The sequence below is a fragment of the Ctenocephalides felis genome, unplaced genomic scaffold (assembly GCF_003426905.1).
Source record: "Ctenocephalides felis isolate EL2017-DRISC unplaced genomic scaffold, ASM342690v1 CF-g0.4_SCAFFOLD_01604, whole genome shotgun sequence".
In the NCBI taxonomy this organism is placed as follows: Eukaryota; Metazoa; Arthropoda; class Insecta; order Siphonaptera; family Pulicidae; genus Ctenocephalides; species Ctenocephalides felis.
Genome location: NW_020537758.1, coordinates 34,153,333 through 34,163,351, shown reverse-complemented (window position 1 = coordinate 34,163,351; position 10,019 = coordinate 34,153,333). Strand labels below are relative to the sequence as shown.

At 31.2% G+C, this 10,019-nt stretch overlaps 1 pseudogene; it reads right to left on the bottom strand.

The window, feature by feature from the left end:
• Positions 1-8,291: 8,291 nt before the first annotated feature.
• LOC113373104 lies at positions 8,292-9,710 on the bottom strand (annotated as a pseudogene).
• Positions 9,711-10,019: the final 309 nt, after the last annotated feature.

Sequence of the window (10,019 nt, the reverse complement as noted above, 5' to 3'; positions counted from 1 at the left end):
AAATGTGTAGACATTAAATATTGGTATCAATTGCTGTGAAAACTTACCTTGCACCTGATTCGAATTGTTGTCTAGTCTAGAAGAACCTGTAAAAAAAATTAAACTCACGAACATAAAATTCTTTATTATACAATTATGACGGTTACAATAATCAACAATGTTACAGCAGCTTGTATGACAAATATATAATTATTATTTACACAATATTTTATTTACTAATTTGTGATTTACAAATGACAAATCGAAGTGGTACTCCTTCCATGTTGTTATTACCCGTTCGGTCTCATTCTCGGCAACACTACTGCACGCATACTCATTCAGTGCCGGGCCATTGTGTCCGTCTATATTGTCCGATATCCTAAAGCTTGGGAGTTGCTTTGTTTCGATTATTAATAAAGTTCTGACGAAACTCTCTTCTAGGAGAAGGCTGAATATGTAAATATTCTATGTCACACACACAGCGACAAATCTGAAAAATAGGCGGAGAGTTGATTATAAACAATGCAACATTTAAGAAATTGTTGAATTTGCATAAGCCTATATAATAATGGATGAAAAAAATAGGTTGACGTTGCCTAAGATTTCTGCAGTTTCAACCATAGTAACAATATATTTAAAATAGATAATCCTTTATTTATTCCACCATGTCCATCATTCATCAAATCACGAAGAACAAAACACAAAGTAATAACGTTTCGTTATTATGTTATAATTTTGTACTTTGTTTTTCCTGGAGTTGTGAATGATGGCAAGATGAAGCGCCGAAACGTATAAACGAGGAATTATCAATGTTAATTGATTTGCTAATTATATATGTATACACACACAGATAATATATATATATATATATATATATATATATTTATTAGATGGTAAAGTCTGGATTTGTAAATATTTTGTAGAGCTTCGAACAAAGAATCCAAAATATAAAAAAACAAAAACCTTTTTGTTTTACTACTTTTTAGATTCTCTGTTCGAAGCTTTACAAAATATATATATATAAATATGTATTATAGAATTTGAAATGTGAGTGAAACGAACTTAAATGTTAAATATGAACAATACAACACTCAGATTTATAACACACACTTTATTAATAATTACAAACGTTTCGAGACCATGATACACTGAAGATGAGGCATCCCTTGGTCTCGAAACGTCTGTAATTATTAAAAAGTGTGTGTTAAAAATCTTAGTGTTGTATTGTTCATATTTAACATTTAATATATGTATATAAGGATGGTCCTAATATGGACATTTTCGAATTTTCTTGCTCCCAAGGCCCAAATGGTTTCCAAATGATAAAAAAATTCTCTGAAAGTTTTAGCTCTTAATATTGTCTTTTAGATAGAGGACAATTCAATCAAAGTTTGTATGAAAAACAGCATGAAAAATTTCTCAAAAATTTTGCAGAGCGTTGAATTTTCAATAAAAAATAACACGAGTTTTCACTTTTAATTCATTTGTCGCTATAATTTATACCTAAAAATTTTTTTTTGTAATTTTCAAAAATTTTTTCCATGCTATTTCCATACAGAGTTTGATTGAATTGCGCACTATCTAAAAGTTAATATTAAGAGATAAAAATTTCAAGAGAATTGTTTTTTATCCCTTTTAAGGACCATCCTAGTATATATATATACGTGTGGGTGTAAACTAAATTAAAAGAATATAAATTTTATGAATATGAGCACATAGCACTTTTTGCTTTTTTTAAATTATAGAGTTTCTCACATTTTGAGGCTGTTATTTTTCTCATCAGCAGTGTGTAAACATCAATAATATATTTTAATTATATATAGACATGAAAATCTTCAATTATTGTCTTGTGTAGATAGTACGACAGTAACAATAAAACACTAGACAATGTTGGAAGATTTCGTTTTCACATATAATTGAAATGATTTATTCAGAACTCTGATGATAAGGTAAATCATAGTCTTGTAATATTTGTGAAAATAATATTGTTAAATATAAATATTACAAAAACAGTATTACTGTGTTAGATATAAATTTTATAGTTGAGTTTTATTAAAATTGAAATGATTCAAATCGGTGTTTGCCGTTTACGGAAAGAGTCGAGAAGAAAATTTATTACATAAATATATATAATCATATACAAGCTTACATAATTTTCTGAATTTTGTGCCAAATGATTCAGAATGAAATGAATTGAGAACAATTGAATTTGCCAATCGGATTCTCAGTTGAGACCCATTCTCCTTCGAATTAAAAATAAAACTAGTGGGCGCGCATGGCATCGTGCCTTAAGGCAAATTGCTGGAACTTCCCGTACCAAAAATTATTAGAGATTAACATTTTTGAAAAAAAAAATTACTCTGAAAAAAATTAGATTTTTGAGAATCTATAAATTTTTGACAAAAATGTACTTTTTTTGAAAAAAAAAAAAAAGACTTTTGAAGAAAAATTATTTTGAAATATTTTGGAAATTTTGAACTTGGATACTGCCTAGAAACAAAATATCAAAGCGCGTAAGCGCCGCGTCCCTGTCTAACGGCTAAACATTGGTACGGAATCCATAGGATTGTAAACAAAATTTATACTTATTGTTAAATCTCTATAAAATATCTGATAATTTGATGTGCATATGTCTGTTAATGATCATTTTGACCGCTAATTCCTTTTTTACTAGATCTCCGAAACCGCTAGACCTGCCTTCATGAAAATTTGATCAGTTTTTCATCTATTACAAGTAAAATGTCATTCAAATCGGCGACGCTCCGTTCTCTTAAAAAACTGAGTTACCGTTTTTTGACACTATTTGCCCTATATTTCGGAACGGCTAGACCTGCTTTGCCAAAAAAATATCAGCACGTCTCTTTATCAATACGAATCGAATGTTTTTGAATTATTCACATCGCTTCATCCGTGTTTCCGAAATGTCGACGAAAATTTGTATCCAAACACACACACATACACGCACACACACACATACATCCATTTTTTCTAAGGTATGCCAATGTTCAGAATGTTTTGAAACGTAAAGATATATAAAAATTTTCATTTTCAATTTTTTCGATTACTATAACTTGCCCTACGGAAAGTTAACAAATACCTATCTAGTAAGAAAGTACTCAATAAGAATAAAAATTATTATCATATCTCTAACATTGACAAATTCCTCTCCAATCCTCTATCGCATACCCTTCCACGGCGATGCGAAGACCCATCCGACACGGTCTACGTCGCTCCAAACGCCACAATGCAAAACCGTAGCGCCTGAATAGGAAGAATGGACGAATGAGGGTAGCTCCCGCCTCATACTTCGGCTTCGGGATAACTCAAAATCGTATGTGTGTCTGTAGGAAAGGGTGGCGGGTGTCTCCTGATGAAATTCAGAACCGGATTAGTGAAAAAATGTCAATATAAAATGCCGAAATAATAGTTTCGTGTATGTTAAAGTATATGTTATTTATACCTCAATGGGCCCTGAATAAGGGATAATGGTGATGAGATTGCTTCATACTCTGCGCTGGATGATTCTAATTTGTTTATGAATCTGGGTGAGGGTTGTTCATGAGTGTCTGCCGATAAAATTTAGAACTGCGCTATTAGAATAACTAAAAAAAATATACACATTAGTATTAAATCAGAGGTACGCTATTAAGTACTACACATTTTAATAATAACAATGCATGTCTAATATGCATTGTTTTTAATAAAAGAAGTATGAAGTGTCTATCTCCGGCGTCACCTAATAAAAATGAAGATATTTTTATATGCATTTCAAACTTGCAAATTGCTAATAAATTACATACGGTAATTAAATTAAAATAGAAGAAAATTTGGCAATTATGTTATTCAAAACTACATTTTACGCACCTATGAGTCTAAGCATATGCTAATTTTAAATAATTATTTTTCAATAGTTTCCTAGAGTTTATTTTCGAAGGCTATGGTCACACACTAATATGTATATATATCTTATATATAAAATTCTTCTGTAAAATGTAAGTTTCAATATTTCCTCCTAAACTATAATTCGGGATTTCATGAATCTTCCTGAGTTTGTTCGGGAATTTTTTAGAATGTTTTGATTCATAGAAATATAGTTAAATTGTAGAAATAAATAGAAAAAATTAAAAAAAACCGCTATCATTGTTTGCCCTTGAAAATATTTGAAGCTTAGTTTGACATTAAAAACAATTGAGGACTGTCCTTTGCCAAACATTTTTCACTTATAGGCTAAGGCAATATAGAATATAATAAATTCATAATTATGAATAAGGAAAATGTAATGTCTACATTGTTAATGCCGAAAAGCAGCTGAGATGTGCCAAAAATCAATTAATATAAGATGCAAATAATATAAACATGCATTTGACAAGTGATGCAGTCTGCGCATGCGTCTGACGTGCGCGTGGTTTGCTTTTGCTTGCAATAATTTGTTTGCGCACTTTGCGAACAGATTCGCCGTACGAATTCGCGCAAAGGAGCGAGCCATAAGTGATTGCGCTCAAACATATTCAATTTGCAGTCGTTTTGCCTTACTATACTAAGTCACAATAAAAAAAAAAATATTTAGAAGTTTCATTGTGTCAAAAATTCATATGTTTGTCATTGGGTACGGAATATTTACTCAATGGAGCGCTTTGGGTCTGAAAATTTTTACTATTTTCCAATTCGTTTGGAATTTTGGAACTAGGTTCATCTTATCTTCAGAAGTGAAAACAATTTAGACTCCTTTACCACTTCTCGGGTGGATGACATTTCTTTCAGTGGTGTAATTTTACTTTTTTCAAAATAACGTTGGGGTATCGATAAAAGAACTAATTATACGAGAAAAAATTTAATAATGTTTTTCAAAAAAGGAAAATACTTTTCAAGTTACTGGCTACTGAATATTTGTTTCTTTTTGGTGTTTTCATCATTTGTTGCTAACACCTTCAAAAATATACATTTTAACGAAAATCATGTAATGAACAGAATTATATCAATTAAAATCTTATAAATCGTTATTTTACAGTGTTTTATGAACTTATTAGGCTAGATATATGAAAATGGGTTTTTATAGTGCTCAAAATAAGCTTTAAAATGAATACTTCTGCGTGTAAAATGAGTGAGCTATCATGCAGATAAAAGGACGAATGCAATGTTTTTTTTTTAATTTAAATCAAATACTTTGAGTGCCATATCCACCAAAATTAAAAATAATCGTATTCAATCTAGAATTAACTTGGTTTAAGAGATCTTGATGGATTCTAGAAAATACCACAACTTTAGTACAAATGATTCTTAAAAAACTCATGATTTCATGAAAAAAAAACATTTAAAAAAAAACAACCAATTTCTCATCATAATACCTCTGAAAGAATACGTATAAAAGTATATATATAGAAAATTCGAGGTATTTTTTCTGACTAATTATTATTGTTTATTATTTTTTCGTTACACAAATATTGATAGATGTATGATTAATTAAGGAGCTGTCCAACCAGAGGTCTTTCGAGCCCTTTAAACCCTTCGCCGTTTCACAATAAGAGAAGTTACGGTAAAATTAATGATAGAGAAAGTTGTAGCTCATTTAATCACCTTTAAAATAGTGTATTACAAGTTCTGATAAAATCAGAATTAAAAGAGTAATAATCCAATTAATGCTGTGGATGGTGACGGAGTGCAAATTGTTAAAAACATTGAAATTAAGATAAAGATTAGCCTATTTCCAAAATATCAAGTAAATTGGAGCACAGTAAAAAAAATTACAGAGCAATAATTTTGTTGATCGTAAGTTGAATAGAGCACATGTGAACAGGATTTGACAAATTAATTCACTTCAAATATAAACTTAAGCAATAATGTATATTGATTTATTAGAGAAAAAAAGCAATTTAGATATTAAAATTACTTAAAGCCAGTTAGTTAAAATATGGTACAAAATTATAAAAATTATAGGCAACATTATTGAAGCAGTTATTTTAGGTGAGAAAAATAAAAGGTGATATTGCACCTTTGCCGCGAATGCTATATATTAATTCTTTCTGAATTTGTTGTACTTTTTAAAAGATTTCAATTTCAACACGAGTATTTATGCTATGACCATAAATCAAAAGGCAGACAATCATTTTTAGTGTGATAAATTTGGAAAATCAATGTTTTAGTCGTGAATAAACAAAAAAAAATCATTTTATACATCCACATCTACAGGTACGGCTAAAAATACTATATAACCCTTAAATGCAATAAAATAAATTGAGCTATTGGAAATAAATTTGTTCTATAAATCGCAGTGTATAATTTTTAATATACAATTTTATTGAACATTTTTAATATTTGTTAAATAAATAATTAAAGTGTTAACTGTGGGAATTGAGAACAATCATTTTATTTGAAACAGTTCTACATTCAACATCACTTATAATTATTGTTGTAAATAGTAATTCAAAAAACAGTAATTATTATTTTTTAACTAAGCAGTAAATATTAGTATAAATATTGAAAAATTGTAGACGTAGGTACAGAACAACGTCTGTCGGGTCAGCTAGTATATATATATATATATATATATATATGAATAAGTTCTTGTGGGGCGATACATCAAAGAATAAAAGCAAAGATTTATAAATTAATCTTTAATTCCAAACGTTTCGACATTCAATTAAGGTCATCATCAGGGGATGATTTTATTCTTTGATGTATCGCCCCACAAGAACTTACTCAAATATCTCAACATCAAAATTAACAACTAAATCATATATATATATATATATATATATATATATATATTAATTATTTATCTATGTATATAGTAGTATTTCAAATTTACCTCTTAGTTTAATTTCTCACCATATTTCCAAGTCTGTGATCTTGCTTGAAACTGCTTATTGTTGAGACCATCTTTCTAACGCGATCCACTCTAAATCTGAAAAAAAAATTATTGCTGAATCAATAATTATTTAATTTTAAATTTAGTTAGGTACTCACCACATTTTCAAGTGTGCGATCCTGCTTCAAGTTTTTCAGTAATAACCCATCTAAAATATGCATTTAGTCATTTTAATTACTCATTGTAATTCTAAGTTTGTTCTTGTTTTAAATTGCTTACTATTAGCATGTTCATTGATAAATTTATAATTATATCTTTATGTATTTACCGTTTCGTTTAGTTACTCAACATATTTCTTAATTTCCAATACATGGTAGCCAGATGAGTTTTCATAGTTGACAAGTTCTAGTATTATTTTTTATATTATTAGTATTTTATTATTATAAAAACTAACTTTTAAAAATTTAATATTACGAATAATTATGTCTTTAAGTCGAACATTTCAATTTTAAAATCTCTTCACTTGAAAATCTTTCTATTATATAAAATGCAGTTCCGACTGTTTGAATAAGGAAATTGAAAATGCTGAATCAATGATGTTGAATTTCAACAATGCGGTTTGTCTACCGAAAATCAATATCATTCCATTCTTTATCTATATATACGATAATGATGGAATCTACAAAAAGAATCATTTGAAAGGCATTGTATTAACAAGTTCAGCCCGGCCTGTTCGACAGGAGTGTTCTGTATGAAAGGACGATATTACGTCATAGAATAGGGGATTCTAACAATGAACGGTGCCGTTGAGTGATCTATTATTGTTAAACAATTGACGATGAATTTCGATTTCCGTTCCTTTCCTGCCGCACAGAAGGAAATTTATGGAGTTAGAGGAAGCGCGATATGACGATATCTTCACTTGTTCGGAATATTCAGAAAGACCAAACGGATTTCAACAATAGACCCATGCAAAAACACGAGACGTTCATAATGTGTGTTCGAAAATCGCGTTGACGAGCCACTGGATTAAATCAATCTTGTGGTGGTGCGCTGGCGGCGAAAGTAAAAAGCAATTGAATGTATTAAAATTCTTATTATAAATATATTGATTTCAGCCAAAGCGTTAAACAAACTGTAGTAATTATTACATAAAAACGAACGTTTAAATATCTCTCAAGAGTTAAGAAAAGTGATACTGGACAGTTTATCGAGCAGATTCAAATTTCAATTTTCAAAATGTAATAATTTGATGCATTGATTAAGATTGATATATGAGTTTTGAATAATAGTGAAAAGCTCTTGAGTTAAAGTATTTGGATTATTTATAGCATTATACTATTAATTCATATTTTATACATAGAATCGTATTCTAGTACTAAAATAAATGTATATAAAAATAATCTTGTATTTCAATATTTTACAAACTAAAAGTCAGGGTCGCTAAAGTACTAATATAAATAAAATTTAACCGTCACAATCAAAATTAAATATATAGCTAAAAAAATTAATATTCGCCTTCGCCTTCCGCTTCTCCTTCTCCCCCGATCCATCCCACTTCTTCATAATCCTTCTCCAGGCCTGCCAAATCTTCTCGGGCTTCGGCAAATCTCCTTCCTCCATACCCTCGCCGACGTACCAGTGGACAAACGCACGTTTTGCGTACATGAGATCGAACTTATGATCTAATCTTGCCATGCCTCCGCTATGGCCGTGGTATTGGACAGCATGCAGACTGCCCTTTGCACTTTAGCTAAATCGCCACCCGGAACGACCGTCGGCGGCTGATAGTTCAACCTACTTTGAATCCAGTGGGACACCAATCCACGAACTGAATGCTTCGTTTTGACTTGATAGTGGCTATCGTTGCATTCACATCTTTAGGCACGACATCTCCACGAAACAGCAACAACACGCCATATATTTTCCATGCCTGGGATCGCATTTGACCAGTTGTTAGCCGGTTCGAACAGGCGCTAGTTATTTCACTTGTGTCCAGAATTTCGTGATAAGCTTTCTCAGCCGATATCACAGGGGCATATGTGGACAGTGGAAAGTGAATTCGTGGATAAGGCACCAAGTTTGTTTGGAATTCAGTGAAATCTACGTTCACTGCAGCACCATCGAATCGCAAAGACGCCGTAATTGAAGAAACAACTTGCCCGAGAAGTCGATTCAAGTTGGTGTATGTTGGTCTTTCAATATCGAGGTTTCTTCTGCATACATCATACAATGCTTCATTGTCGATTATGAAACCGCAATCGCAAAGCTCCATAGTTGAATGACAAGCCAAGATGGAGTTATACGGTTCTACGACGGCTGTGCAGATCTGAGGGCAAGGATAAATAGAGAAGGCGAGCTTACTTTTCTTTCCGTAGTCCACAGCAAGACGCTCCATCATGAGGGATACAAATCCCGAACCAGTGCCGCCTCCAAATGAATGGAAAATTAGAAAACCTTGCATACCAGCACATTGATCGGCTAATTTTCTTAAGCGATCGAGAACTAAATCCATCATTTCTTTGCCGACTGTGTAATGACCGCGGGCGTAGTTATTTGCAGCATCCTCTTTGCCTGTTTATTCATAATTAATTTTGTCCTAATACAACCAATCATACTCTGTAAAGCTAAAAATCTTACCTGTAATGAGTGTTTCTGGGTGAAACAGTTGTCTGTAGGTTCCCGTCCGCACTTCATCTACAACCGTCGGTTCCAAATCCATGAGGACTGCTCGTGGCACGTGCTTTCCTGCTCCTGTCTCGCTGAAAAATGTACTGAAAGAGTCATCTCCTCCTCCCACAGTTTTATCTGAAGGCATTTGTCCATCCGGCTGAATTCCATGTTCCAGGCAATATAATTCCCAACACGCATTTCCAATCTGAACGCCTCCCTGGCCGACGTGTACTGATAAAACTTCTCGCTGAAAAAAAAGTAAAATTTATAAATAAAAATAGTTGACACATCATGAATCAACTGTCAGTATAGAAAATAAAATTAAAAAAAAAAATATCAAAAAATTAAAAAATATATCATCACTTCAATATATTACAAGTACTTACCATGTTGAAAAAAGTTATATATAATTATATTAAAAATAGGAAAAATTTAAAAGATTATAGTAAAACGTTTTTCTTAATAAAAAATCTGTTCATACAAACATAAAAATTATAAAACCGCTGGCGATTGTTTCTGGCAACAGCCTTCTACAAAACCTTTATAATAAAAAATGATACTA